This window comes from Balaenoptera physalus, assembly GCF_965194825.1.
Source record: "Balaenoptera physalus genome assembly, chromosome: 1".
Taxonomy (NCBI): Eukaryota; Metazoa; Chordata; class Mammalia; order Artiodactyla; family Balaenopteridae; genus Balaenoptera; species Balaenoptera physalus.
This window is the reverse complement of record NC_138882.1, coordinates 141,302,076-141,317,361: the sequence shown is the minus strand read 5'-3', so window position 1 is coordinate 141,317,361 and position 15,286 is coordinate 141,302,076. Positions and strand designations below refer to the sequence as shown.

At 41.5% G+C, this 15,286-nt stretch overlaps 1 protein-coding gene and 1 long non-coding RNA gene across 6 annotated transcripts in view; both read left to right on the top strand.

The window, feature by feature from the left end:
* The window catches only part of ROR1 (receptor tyrosine kinase like orphan receptor 1), a 408,226-nt gene that overhangs the window by 320,624 nt on the left and 72,316 nt on the right, over positions 1 to 15,286 (top strand). The gene's annotated exons all lie outside the window — the stretch shown is intronic.
* Positions 1 to 15,286, top strand: part of LOC309657176 — a 43,332-nt gene that overhangs the window by 18,791 nt on the left and 9,255 nt on the right. The window contains exon 1 of the long non-coding RNA XR_014261681.1: positions 1 to 15,286. This exon is cut by the window's left edge and continues 18,791 nt beyond it. This is a non-coding gene — a long non-coding RNA (uncharacterized lncRNA).

Here is a 15,286-nt window from a genome sequence, read left to right as displayed (position 1 = left end):
GCTTCTCTTTTTCACACTCCATCCTGTACAGACCATCAGATAAAGGGCATGTGGCTTGTTCTCTGCTGCAGAAAATGCTTATTACTCTGATCTTAATATCATTTAGGACTTTATTTAGGGCTTAACTATTGCCACTTCGGTGATTGAGCACTTCGCTAAATGTCACACTTACACTGTCATATTAATGCTGGGACAATCCAACTATAAGTACCGTTTTCAACTCAGGAAATCGTGGCTTATGAAGGCTAAGAAACTTGCTCAAGATTTCACTATCAATAAGAAGCAGAGCTGGGATCCCTGGTGGCTCCAGCTGGGTTCTGTTTCATAGCAGTTGGCTCATGCCGTGGCTTTGTCCCATCGTCTTTTCTCCGAATGGATGCCAACTGCTAATGTACTACGGTGGTTCAGACCCCAATCGTTGTGCTAATACTACGGGGATCCTGGACACTACGTGAAGGCTGACCTTTTCTTTTCAGTTTTGACGGCATAGTTTCCACCTGAAGTAATGGGGGCTTAATGTTCATTTACATTCTCTGATCTACACAGAAATGTATTTGTTATTGTTTTGTGATAAGCAGTAATGATGTAAAGCAGGGCTCCCTGAAACTGCCTGCAGTTTCCAGGATCTGGACGTAAAGACACAAAAATGTAGTGAGGAGAGCCCTGCTGCATGACAGAGTTTATTAAAATAAAAACAAAACAAAACAACCTGAAAGAAATGAATGCTAATCCTTTTGGAACTTTTATCAATCAGTCTGTCAACAAGTAACTGATAATTGCTGAATGTGAAGATTCGGATAACAAATGAGTTACATGTGTAACTAGGTTTTGTTTGGTTTCTGCATGCGGATAATGATTCCATTGGTGAGGACAGAGATCCGCAGGCTAGGAGACTGGGTCTCCTGTGAATGCTGTGTTTATTTAATGCAAGGCTACTGTTTTCACTGGGGCTTGCTGGAAGAGTGATACCTTGCCAAGCTGCATTTTTGCTAGTTGTGGTTTTGAGATAGTGAGTTAAAATTGTGCGCCCAACTTAAAATCCACAGTCTTTTTCATGTAGACACAATTCAATTCAGTCTCCTTAAAAGAACATGACGGTAATTATTGCTTCTCAAGATTATTGAGCATAAGGTAATATAAGGAATGATCCAAAAAGGAGTGATCTATTAGTATTATACCCTCGCATGAAAGGATCATGGGCATGTATTGTTTTGTATGTCCAAAATAGCTCCTCTGAATTTGGAGGAAATAGGTCCCTTCTCACTAACTGTATGAGTCTTATGGGCATGCCCACCAGAGTGCTTCACGCTCAGACCACAGAGGCTGGTCCAAGGATGGGCAGATGACACAAGCCAGGCCAATCCTCATGCTTCCACAAAATTTTTCTAATATGGAGCGGACAAAAAAGCTCTCTTGTGTTTCTAGATGTGTTACTGCAGTATAAATCTGGCTTTGCCTGTGGCTATAAAACCAGAAAGTTGAGATGAGAGGCAGATAGGAGTATCTGATACCTTGGATCCAGTCTTTCCTGAGCCAGCTCCACCCCTGCTCTTCCTAGACATTGGCCAGCAAGCCAGTAAATATTCTTTTATTGCTTAAAGTAGATCAGGGTGGGATTCTGTCATTTTCAACCAAGAGTCCTGAGAGATACAAATGACGAGAAAGATCAGCCCCAGAGAAATATGATCTTTAGTAACCTGATAATTGGGAAAAGCATTCAGGCAAGCCTTATGTTAAATGAAATAAGGAGAATGCATATGCAAAAGACAGTACACTTTAAGACATTAAGGGCTAGTTTGAAACCTTTGAGGAGAAATACAGGCTGCAGAATATATATCTTGTCAACAGAACCAATCTCTACAATGTTTTCTGTAGAACTGAGAGAACAGAGCTTAAAAATGACAGATCTCATTTGTTCTGGATACAGGTTTTCAAGAACATTTTTTACTATGTTGTAAAATATATTTCCATTGTGACTAAATACTGTTATTGGTATTTTTCAGGAGGATTACTCCAAAAGTGAAAAGAAATTATTGTACTCAAAATTATGATACATTTCACCTTTGGTACACTGTTTTATTTCCCAAGTTAGTGCTTACCATTTTAGCTGGCCTTGATAATAATAACTAAATAATCAAACCAGTAGGTTAAGAAGTATGAGTATGGACAGGCTCTGTTGAGGGATATTAACCAGAGAATAAACAGGCTGGAATGTACACATCAAACTCATTTTTCTTCTTTGAAAATGTTAACAATGAGTGGGGTACATTTCTATGTCTATAGCTATACTTTTCATAAATGAGAAAAAAATATGTGAAAATCTGGCCACAACTTATAGTTTTTGGAGGCAGGAAAATATTTGATATTCACAGTGGAATAAGGGAAATGTAACAACTCTTCTGCACATTGAAGAGAAAGTGCCCGTTGTATTCTCCACATCCAGATCAATTGCATTTATCCCACGTTTAGGTATGTCTCATGGCTCATTCAAGGAACACCCATGGTGGGTCACGTTACAGGCCTTTGGGGAGAAACAGAACCATGTTCTTAAGTATCTATTCAAAAGAGCAGAGGATCTCAGAAGTCACATTTGGATAAACTTTAGTCAATTCATTGAAACATTAATTATGTCAAATATCTCATGCACCCTAAGCTGCCTTAGTAAAGACTCTCTGATGCTCTGTTTAGTCAGTACATAAGTACCTCCAATTGTTGTTGAATGTACATAGAGCAATAATTAAAGATGAATAAATAAACAAGTTGGGATATGATGTCATCAGAGTGCAAGGAAATGACCTAAAAGCTCGATGTTCTAGAATTGGTTTCCAAGAGGAAATCAGTTCCTACCCCATATGGCGATTGTTACAGACTAGAATCTGGATTTTGTTTGCACTTGACTACACAGAGGAGGAAGGAAAAAATATGTTGTCCTGGTGAGAAGCAAACAGTTGGGTGGTTTTCCTCAGTGAAAATCAACGTGAAATCTTACTCCCAGGCCTAGAAAAAGGTGAGGGAGTGGGAGAAGTCATGCTATTTAGCTCACCAATATCATTAAAGTTCCCTTTTTTCCCTGCTGAACATCCTTTTTCTGATTGCATAGCTTAGTTCTATCCAGGGGCTCTAACATGAATTTCTCACACTTATATGGGCCTGTTGTAATAATGGCCATTTTATGTATTAATTCAAGTAATTTTCAAAGCAACCCTATTAGTTTGATACATTTGTTCTCATCCCCACTGGGACATAGAAAAGTTAAATACTTGTCCAGAGATCCTGTAGATGGTTAAAGGCAGCTAGGATTTGAATACCAGTCTGTCTGAGTCTGAAGCCCATGTCTTAACACTAAACCTATTGAAACATGCAGTTCACTCCCATGTATGCAGGGTTGCTGCTTCTGACTCATGAATGCTTCAAAAGTTATCAAGGATGAGCTGGGGGGTGCTTCCTCCACACCCCAGACAGGCACACATTAGCATAGTGGTATAAATTTGTGAAAGGTCTGACTAGAGTATGAAATACAGATTGGGCCCTGCCACCAAACAAACCCAGAAGCATGTTTCTTTCACATTTTGCATTAGCACACCTAGACAGCTGACCAGAGACCATAATACCAGCATTATAGACTGTGAGGAGATCAATAAACTCCTTTTAATGTATTAAATTTCAGCATATTTGTAATCGCATTTTATAGATGAGGTCGCTGGGAGGAAAAGAAAATGACAAACTTTGATCCCTTTGTGTCCTGGGATCCGGAAGAGCATCTTCTCAGCCTGCTGGTTGCCAGTCTGATCTTTGGTAGTCCAGGGCACACGTCCCATTCTGGGCCTGTGGGACCCTGGAAATACTCTCTTTTAAGCTCCATCCTCCCACATGTAATGCCTACCTGGGATTCTTCCTTCTCATCCCCAACCACTGACCACCATAATATTCTTGCCTCTCCTCTTCTCTCTTCCCCTGCCGCTCTCTCCCTTCCTCTCCGTCTCTCTTTTCCCCATCCTATTCCCATCATAAGATTTAGCATCAAGCCATGCCTTTTCTCCTCAAAACTGAGTTTCTTGAAGGCCGGGGTCATTCACTCCCCATATCCCAGCCACAAGTGATATCTCTGTAAAGAGTCTATGAGTTGGATGGATGAGACAATGGAGGGATGGGGCCTTGGACCATTTAGTTCCTTCAAGGGTCATTGAAGTCATTGAATTTAGTAAGCAAAGAATCATTTTGATATCATATTTTCTCCCCTTGCAAATTACTTATCCATAGTTTTGATTGGGACTCTAGGAAGGGTGGGGTAGTTGCCCATGCTTTTAATGTTGAAATTTAATTCTCTCTTCCCTCCCTCCCTTCCTCTTTCCCTACCTCCCTCCTTTCCTCTCTCCCTTCTTTCCTGCCAAGTATCCTTTAGACAAGCGAAGAAAAAAAACATTGAGAATTTAAACAGTTTGTATCTGACTGTGTGACTCCTACGAAGTGAACTGCAGATGGTTTCAGACACCTTGTTAGAATGACTCCATGTTATATAATGGCAAGAACACTGGGCTGGATATCAAGAGGCCTGGATTTAGCCCTGGTCTTCCCTTTCATTATGCCCTGAATTCTGAGCAAGTCACTTGGCCTCTCTGTGCCTAGTTTTGTCATCTATAAATAGGGAAGGTAGGACTAGTGAGTGATTTTCAAACTGTTCCCGGGAGCCCTCAGGTATTCACGGAGGTGCCTTGGGATCTGACTCAAGAGGGATACTGGCATAGAGAAGCAGAAGGTTGTATAGAACAGGCAGGCTTATCCCTCCCTACCCCTCATCTCTACTTCAGTCAGAATAAACGTTCTTGTTAAACTGTTTTCAACTCCATCACATTTTTGAGCTTCTGCTAGAAAATCTATTCCAAAAGAGTTTGAAAACTAGTGCCGTAGATTAATATCTGATTTCAATATATAAATTATCTGCTTATGGTCTTCATTTACAGAAAGAATGGAGACTTTTCCTCCTGTGATTGTTGCTCTAAGAATGAATTTCTTATCACAAGAATAATCTCCTTTTCATCCTGCTTCTTACCTGGCTCAATACAGCACAAAAGGCACAAGCTAGATCCATTATCCCCTGTGGAATACCTTCTATGTAGACACGTCTGTCAATGGTGGGTTTGTAAAAGACATGTGTGTTTTCACAGTTGCCACACGGGGCCGACTGTTTAGGTAAGAATGACCACGTAGGACGGCTTTGCACTCTTGAGCTGTCCTCTGTTAGCTGGGAAGTCACAAGCCATCATCAAAGCAGAGCCCAGGTTGTTCATCCACTTTGAAAGAGACATCTTTATGGTCCTGCTGACATTTCCTTTACTATATTAATAATGCGTTTTGAGAGTGGGTGTTTGGTTTGTTTTCTGGACAAGTTGGATGAGTCTCTCTCTATTTCAGCCATGGCCCTTTGTAGGGTTTGTTTTTCCTGCTGTCCCAAGACAGACACCTTAATGGGTTGCTGAAAATGTCCAGGCTGCTTCTGGCTCTGGAGGTAGCTGGGCTCCAACAATGGAAGGCATTTAGCAGAGCCTCTATGTTTTCGAACAGGAAAGACTCCAGAGGGCATGTCATCTGGTGTTTTTCAAGATGCTTTTAAATTTTTTAAGCAGCTCACTTTCCCCCCCCCCTAAACAAATCTGATGCAAAACCTCAATTTATAAAACAGATAAAAGAAGGGGATGGAAGTAGGGGAGTTCTACCAAACTGCACTTCCCTTGCTATTTGCCCTCTCCCACACTCAGCAACACGTAAGCACTTATGGGGAGCCCTCTGACTTCTAGAAGCAGTTATAACTTCACTGATACAGCCCTGTCCTAAACCCCTTTTTCATTTGTCAAGAAAATGAGACCCAGTGAGTTTTAGTGACTTGTCTAAGACTCCCCAGCTATAGATGCCGGGGTCAGATTACAAGGCTTCTGATTCTAGTTCAATCTCCCCACCCGAATTCCTACCACTGCCTCGACTTTACTATGTGCCACCTCCCCTTTAACACTGGAAAAGAGTAGGGAAAAAGATTTATGGACCAGGCAGCGTGTTTGATACTTATACATCTGTCTTTAATTCTCAGAGTAACTTTATGAGGTGGGCATTATTATTATTCCCATTTTACCGATGGGGGACATGGACAAAGAGAGGTTAAGTAACTTATCCAATGAAACTCAGCCAGAAGTGGTGAACTTGGATTGAAGCTAGTCCTATCTGATTTCAAAAGCTGCTCTTTCTCCTACACCACAGGATAAAGAATGCAGACTAGGGCTTGGCCGGAATAAAGCCCTTTCTTAATATGGCAAATTTAGGTAATAAAGCCCAACTCAATTTCATGAGCTACTTTGTAGCTCTTCTTTTTTTTTTTTTTTTTTTTTTTTGATGTGGACCATTTTTAAAGTTTTTATTGAATTTGTTACAATATTGCTTCTGTTTTTTGTTTTGGCTTTTTGCCCTCGAGGCATGTGGGACCTTAGCTCCCCGACCAGGGATCCAACCCACAACCCCTGCATTGGAAGGCGAAGGTCCCAACCACTGGGCCTCCAGGGAAGTCCCTGTAGCTCTTCTTAAATAACTACTGTCGGCTGCCCCTCTCCAAAGTTCGTGTGTCTATTGTAAGCACCTTGGAGGCTGTTTTCCCAAACCTTAGCCAACAATACCCCTTCTCTAGGAACCATTCCCTGTCATTCCTCGAACTCACACCATCCAGAAATTGGGGCTTCCAGAAGCCATAATTTTAACGTTTGATTCAAGTCAGGTCTTGAGTGGGCCAAGCTAGGAACGAGGACCAAGAGAGAGTCAGCATGGAAAATCAAGAGGCTTACTTGCCATGTGTATTGAACGTTGGAAAGAAAACCAGAGAGAGAAATGGAAAGACATCCTGTGGTGGCTTATATCTTGGTTCTATTTCTGTCCTTCAGTTCAGTGAGACACCCTTCTCACCATGTAATGCAGTCTGTCATTCCTTTCTGAAGCTGTTTCTATTACACAAAACAAAACAGTCCTATTGACTGTATCAAATCCAGGGGTCTGAAAATTCTTCAGGTGGGTTCAGACTACCTTCCTATTGCAGTCGTGCTTATCATACATACAGACCTTCCAGTACTGGCATTATTAGAGGCCTCAGCAATCAGCTGTTTCATTCCTCTTTGTCTACAGAGAAACAAGTGAGTCTGTAAAATCCCTTTTCAGACAGATAAGGTGCAATATCCAGAGAGAGTTGCTCTTGCTCTGGCCCTATTGACTTTGTCTCTTAGAGGTCTCTCTGCTGGACAGAATATGGAAAATATGTATGTTCAAAATAAATTAAAAGTAGAATAAAATGCTTTCTATTTTACAAACAGATTAACTTGAGAAGCAAAATCTAAGTTATTAGAGTGTCCAAATGGAAATAGCCCAAATTTCCATGAACAATAGAATAGATAAATAAATTATGGTATGATATAGTCATAGCATATTGGATAGCAGCAAAAAGAAAATTACTGCATAGCAGCAAGAAATAATGAGTTACAGCTACAGGCAACAACATGGATGAATCCCACAGACATGTTGAAAGAAAGTCGAGTGCAAAGAAGTAGAAATTATATAATTAAGTTGCTCTAAAGTTCAAAAAGATGAAAAACTAACATAAGGTGATAGAAGTCAGAACAATGGTTACTTTTGTGGGAAATGACCAAGAGAGCCGTAGGGGAGGTTTCTGGGTTCTGTAAAGTTCTACATCTTACTTAGATGGTAGTTATGTGGGTGTATTCACTTTGTGAAAATTCACTAGGCTCTATATTTATGATTTGTGTAGATTTCTGTATGTATATTATACTTCAATTTTAAAAGCTTATTCCCCCCCAAAGTCTGCATTATTAGAATTCAGGCACAAAACTTACTTCTATTAGGTCTTGGTCTCACATTGTATAAAATAGAAATTAGACTCAGCATTTTTAAACCTGGAAGAGATATAAGAAAGAGTATCTAGTTCACTCATCAAGTATTTTACCAGAAGAGAGACCAGGGCCAAAGAAGTGAAGTGATATGCTATAAATTTTACAGCTTATAATTCACGGAGCTAAATTTAAGGCTTAGATCTTTTAGCTATGTTAACAAAGATATTCCAGATAAGCTTCTTAAAGAATAATATGCTAAAATCAATTCACTCTGAAGTGTACTTTTGTATTGGCAACAAAGGGTTTGTAAAATAAATAAATAATGTGGAAAATGCTATCAGTGTTTGCATAGAAACAATATGATAGCATTCCTAAAGATAAAATCCTTCTGCAACCGCCTCATGAGATAGCCATCTGGTTTCGTTTCTGAGAATTTTACCAAAATTGTATATTGCTAGAAATCTCATTCCCAGGCTCATACTTGAAATAAAGCCTTGATGATGATAATGATGATGATGTCAATGTCAACAATGATCCACTTTTTAATTTGCTCACTTACTTTCCTAATTGCTGCTATGACAAATGACCACAAACTTGCTGGCTTAAAACAACACAAATGTATTACCTTGCAGTTCTGGAGGTCAGAAGTCTGAAGTAAGTCTCATTGGGCTAAAATCAAGGTTCCTTCTAGAGGCTCTAAAGGAGAACGCATTTCTTTGCCTTTTCCAGCTTTTAGAGGCTGCCTGCCTTCCTTGGCTCCTGGTCCCTTGTATCTCCAAACCCAGCAATAGGCAGTAGAATCTTTCTTACCCTGCATTACCCTAACACTGACTTTTCTGCCTCCTTCTTACACATTTAAAGGATGCTTCTGATTACATTGGACCCACCCAGATAATCCAGGATAATCTCTTTAAGGTCAGTTGATTACTGATCTTAATTCCATCTGCAACCTTAGTTTCCCCTTGCCATGTAACGTAATGTATTCAAAAGTTCTGGGGGTTAGGATATGTATATTTGGCAAGGCGGGGCTGGGGGAGAGGAGGGCATTATTCTGTCTACCACAGGTAGGATTGTATTTGTGCATTTTCCAAACACATCTTTTTTCTTTTTTAAGCCTCAAAACAATGCCTTGCCTACAACAAAGTTATTCTGCTCTGGGTACGATTATTCTCTTTTTCTTCCCCTTATTTTTGGCAGCGTTGGGTCTTCGTTGCTGCCCGGGGGCTATTTTTTTTCTCTCTAGTTGCAGTGAGCGGGGGCTACTCTTCGTTGCGGTGCGCAGGCTTCTCACTGAGGTGGCTTCTCTTGTTGTGAAGCAAGGGCTCTAGGTGCGCAGGCTTCAGTAGTTATGGCACGCAGGCTCAGTAGTTGTGGCTCACGGGCTCTAGAGCGCAAGCTCAGTAGTTGTGGCGTGCGGGCTTAGTTGCTCCACGGCATGTGGGATCTTCCTGGACCAGGGATTGAACCCGTGTCCTCTGCATTGGCAGGCGGATTCTTAACCACTGCGCCACCAGGGAAGTCCCCGATTATTCTGATTTTACCAAGAAAAAAAAGAGAGAGAGAGAGAATCAAAGTGAATTGCCAACATTTCTGCAGCTGGTTAAGGCAGAATCAGTACTAGAAGAAGCCAGATTCCCAAACTCATTACCTGTGTCCTTATTCAGTGACAAGTGGTACTCTGAATCCATCTCTTGGCTCCTTCAAGCTCCAGAACCTCTTGAGCCATGGTGGACAGTTTGAAGCATTTGAGGTGTGAAGGCTGCATAGTAATTGCTACTTGATGGACACATTTTTGGAAAGAGAGGGCATTCTCATTCAATCTATACACAATTGCTACTCATCTACAAGGCTTAACATCTGCCTCACTGTTTCTTATATTTAACTCTCAGCCCAAGTCACGTGCTGATCACAAAGCAATATTTCTCTGGCTCTAGGAAAACTTCAGCCCTTGCAGATTTGTTCCAGGTAATTGGGGGAGGCCCCAAGGCAGTGTTGAAATTGAGTGAAAGCTGCCAATTGACTGGTCCCAAAGGTGTGCACGGTGGGTGAGAAGTTCACACAGTGTGGTCAGGGAGAAAGACTCTTATCACAAGCATTTAGGTTTTTAGATGTGCTGTGCTTCCGTGCAGAGGCGGCCACCCTGCAAGCTCATTCCCCAAACCCCCTCTGAAATGGTGGGAGAAGGGGTCAGGTTGTGCAATTCAAGCAGCTCAACGTCTCCACTCTCTCAGGGGTAAATAGAAAAGTGCTGTTCCTGACCCTTCTCTCAGCTCGAGGTCTCTCACAGCAATGCCGCTGGCTCTACCATTCCTCCTCAGGCCAGTATTCTCAGGTGTGCTGAGCCGTGGGACAAACTGGGACTCCAGGCTAAACAAAAACAGCGCAGCTGGAAGTGAAAACACTTTATTAGTGCAGGCCTGGCTTTATCATCACTCTCTGTAACTTGTTCAGGTTTCTTCCCAGCGATCGCCCCTCCGTGTTTTTGACGATGCGATCTCAGGTTCCATGATTCTTCAGCACCCCTTCTGCAGGGTCCCACCAGAGGGGATCTCTGTTCACAAGTGTGCTATGTGCCTGATTCTTTCATCCCAGCTGTATGTGGGGCAGAATTAGTTTTGTAAGGTTGTTACAGAGCTAAAGCAGACCCCGTTTGACTTCAGGATTTCATCAGCCTAGAATAGTTTTCTCTTAGTCATAAGTAAATCATTTCCTCGAGAACCATGAGAAATAAATATTAGGGCTCTGGGTGAAATAAGTTGCGGAAGGGAATTAACGTTATAACTAATAATAATGGAATCTTGCCTGTTTTACCGTTCCTAAAGCACTTTCGCATATATGATCCACTTACTCAAGAAATGTTTATGGGTGGGGCCCCAGTGCTATGGATACATCAGGAAGTGAGGCATAGTTTATGCTCACAGGAGACTTATACACTTCTGGAATTATGCGATGAGTTTGCTGAGGAATGGACCTGTGATCCTGAATATCAGAGTATACCTCCAGCACTAAGCTGTAACTCCATGAGGCAGGCAGAGTCTTTTACATCCATCACAAGGATGAAGAAACTAAATCTCAGTGTGGTTAAGAGTCTTGCCAAAGCCCCACACATTTGTGTGTTAGATCTGCCTTAAACCCCAGTGGTCCTTCCAGGGCATTGGTTTACTGTGACGCACAGTGCTTGGCCCTTAGGAAGCTCTCTGTAAAGGTTCATGGCTACTAAGTGCTCAATGCCAGTTGCCATTACAATTGTTATTGTAGCATGAGAAGGATGGGGAAACTCATTTGAGCATTTAAACTCATCAGAGGCCACTGAAGGAACATTCTGCTCTGGAGCATTTGCATTCTAACCGGAAACTGTAAAAGCAGAAATAAAGTGTTTATATTTTCTAGTGGATCGTAAATCGAGAAATAATGATAAAAACAAATTAGTTGCCTGACCCAATGTTTTAAAGTTTGCATATAGGCTAATATTTTTTCCCTGAATTAAATAATTAAGATAATTAGAATTTCAAGCAACACAGGCTCATTTTTGCTAAAAGAAGTTTGTGGGTTTATTGTTGCAAATAAATTAGGTGTTTACTGAACCAAATATTTTAAAAATTGGAAAAAGATTTCTGAAAAAAGTTTTAAAATGTTACCACAGTAGATACTTAATAACTGTATCTTGAACTAAATTGAATACAACTGAATCTTTTGATTTTTAAAAATAATTAAAAGTGATTTTTTAAAATGTCTATCAGTAATGTCCCCAAATACTAACATCGATACCTTGATTTAGAGATAGCTGCTTTCCGGTGATTTCATATCAGCATCACTTAATTTTAATAAATAAATACTCCAAACATCCATTCTGTTTTTAAGTCCAGTTGTAAAATAAAGCTGGACAAATATCAAAACCCCTGCTGGTGCATGCCCTCCAGTGATCAAGGCTACACATATCCGAGTCAAAACAAATCTGTTTTAAGGGTATCATGAACACTAGTGACCCACCCTCCACAAGAAAACATCTAATTCTGTGGAGTCCAGAGTTAGCCCAGAGTCAAAATCCAGACACCCTGGGGCCTGTAATTCAACCTAGGTAGGTGCCCTCTCTGTGCCTGGACCGTGGAATAGATCGCTTCATAAGATTGCCACATCTCAAGAGACAAGTCTTTTCAGGGGCGCTCAGTGATTAGGCCAAGTTATTTGGGAAAACCAGTCGCTGTATTTATTTTTACAAGCCAGATGCCTGCACATAGTGCATTCTTTTACAAAAATAAAAGGGGGTTGAAAAAAAGAAAGGTTTGGGGTCACAGATGAAACCATGAGAGTGTTTTACAGTTTTATGGGTAGAAAGTCTCCTTTATTTTTACCTTCTATGGTGGGTGAGAAAAACAGTTCAGCTGAACTTTATGAAAAGTAAAGTAGGAAAGAGTTTTAAGTTATGCCCAGAGTATGATAAAGACCTTAAAACCAGGACTTCAAGGGACTCTGTGCCTGAGGGTGTGGAGAGGGTATCAGTGCCATGGCGGGTGGGGAGGGACAGGGGATAGGGAGTCCCTGCTCACCATGAGCCTGTCTCCTTCCTAAGGAGTCTTCAGGAGCCCTTAGTTAAGCTGTTTTGATAAACACTAAATAATAACCAGCTGGAATGTGTGGAATTGATTTAGAGATGAGGGTTTAACTAATGCACTAAATAACCCTTCACATGCTGGTGGAGTGGGGGAAAGGTGGAAGTGGTCATGGTACAAGTTCCTGACCAAGACTGGCCAGGAGACTTTCCCATACTCCACAGATATTCACTGAGCAGCTGTATGAGCCAGCGACTGCTCTAAGAACTAAGGATGAAACAGCGGAAGAAATAGGCAGAGATTCTGCTCTTTCTCTTATGGAGCTTGCTTACATTCTTGACAGGGGAGCCAACGATGCGAGGAAGGGATGACTGCTTAAGAAGAAATAGAAAGCAGAGTAGAGGAAATCAAGTGATGTGGTCGAGGGCTGCTACCTTACTTAGGTTGGCTAGCGAAGGCCTTTCTAATAAGGTGACATTTGGGCAAATGCCTGAATGAAGGAGTGAGCCACTAGCCTATCTGAAAGAAGAGTATTCCAGACAAAGGAGACAGCCAGTGTAAAGGCTTCTTGACCAGAAGTGTGCTTGGCCTAATCAAGAAGTAGCAAAGAATCTTAGAAGTTGATTGAATACAACTTGAAGATCAACTGTCATCTTTTTATCAACCCGTGGGAAACTTCTATATGCTGCATAGTTATCGGTCAGACGTGAAAAGCTGGAGCCCATCAATAACTGTAGCACCTCCCATGTTCAGGCAATGAGGAGAAGAAGACAGTGCCCTCAAGAAGCGCAGAGTGGGGCTGGGGAGAGGTTGGGGGGAGAACGGGAAGCTGAGGCATAAATGGCTAACGAGACGTCAAGTAGCAGAGCCCTGACTCCCACATTCCTCCTGTTTGTTTTAACAACTCTACTTAGCAGCACCGCACGAAGGAGTGTGGAAAGTGTGGAATCAGATCTGTTTGTTCAGTTTGTACATTTCAGACGATTAAGTGAAATGTTAAATGAAACCAAATCTATATTCCTGTCAGTGTGAGGCAGAGAAGGAAAATAAATTCCAACTCCTGGTGTAGACAAGGGAAGAGTGACACAAGCAAACCCAGCTCCTTCACAGCCTCTGCCCCTTCATGTTACCAAGAGTAGCCCCTCAGAGGCTCTCAGAGCTTACATTAGATGTGTCCAGAGGGGACGTCAGGTGGACTCTGAGAGCCCCAAGAACTCAAGGACCCATTGTTGGATCCCATAGCTGTGCATTTATGCAGCTGTCTTTTATTACATGTCCACGATCAGCCAGCATTGCGCTAAGTGCTATGATGGGGGATGTACACAGGCCCATGGTTTCCAGAGAGGGGCTTCCAAATATCAGATTAGAAAAGGCTCCCTGAAGAAGGCAACATGTATCTCAAAGCCAGACAATCAGGATTTGATTGACTTTGTTTCTTTTTTTTTTTTACCAGTTTATTCATTGTTCATCTGCTAAAATCATCTCAGAGCTGTGGTATGGAATGGGATTTCTCAGCCTCGACACTACTGGCATTTGGGGCTGGATAGTTCTTTGTTGTGGGTGGCTGCCCTGGACATTGTAGGATGTTTAGCAGTGACTCTGGCCTCTGTCCACTAGATGCCAGTAGCCCCTTAGCCCCCAGTTGCAACGAAAACCAAAAAAATCTCCAGACATAGCCAGATGTCCCCCGGGGTGCAAACTTGGCCCCTGTTGAGAAACACTGGTCCGGAAGGGGAAGTCTCAGGCCAGGCCTGAAGTTACTTAGAATCTCCAGGTATAAAGGAATGAATCTCTTCTGATAAACAGCTGGTCTCATGTTCCACTGAAGCTTGAACAATGGAAAACAGGCTAAAGAGGCAGCAGGAAGATGTTAGGTTAGCTATGCAAAAGAATTCCCTGCTTTAAAAGTCAGTATGAACTTAGAAAACCTCAATGTAATAGTTATAAAATATCCTTGACTTTAGGTATGTGAGTGAAACAAAACCTCATTAACCTGCTTATTAAAAGGGAAGATTAATCTGCATTAGAGGACAGTCAGAAAACAAGTTGTTTTAAAAAATATTCTCATTTCAGTTAAGTATAGTTATCAGTTTAAATTTGCTTGAAAATTGTTGGCAGTAGATGTGGGTTTTTTGGATAAATGTTTAAGAAATTTTTGTATTTAATACAGTAATTGAATGTAAATGGCTTTCCCATGAGTGTTTATAAACAGTATGTTTTCATGAGTAAATTCAGTGTCCTCTGGATTATTATGGACACTGCTAACTTTTTTCATGTTACTGAAACTATGGGCTTCAGTTCTGCCATTATTTAAATGAACACAGATTCCAAATTAGTTGGGTCTCATCTCACCAAAAAATATGAGGCTATATCCAAAAGGAGGGAAAGAATTAACATTTATTGAGCACCTATTATATGCCAGGCACTGGACTAGGCCGGTGGTTCTCAACCAGGGGCAATTTTTGCCCTCCCAGGGGACATTTGTCAATGTCTAGAGATATTTTTGGTTATCACACCTGGAGGGGTACTGCAGGCATCCAGTGGGCAGAGGCCAGGGAGGCCACTTAACATCTTACAATGCACAGGGCAGCCCCCGACAGCAAAGAATTATCCAGCCCAGAATATCAATAGCACTGACATTGAGAAATCCTGGACTAGTTATCTATGTTATCTCATATAATCCTTCTGACATTCCTTACGACATCCTTTGAATTATTAACCTAGATGAAGAAACGGAGGCTCAGAGGGGTGATATAACTTGCTCAAGATCCTAAAACTAGTAAATGCAGGAGTCAGGGTTCATCTCCACCTGGATCCTGTGGTCAGTCATCTCTGCTATAGCCGGCTGCCCTCCTGAAG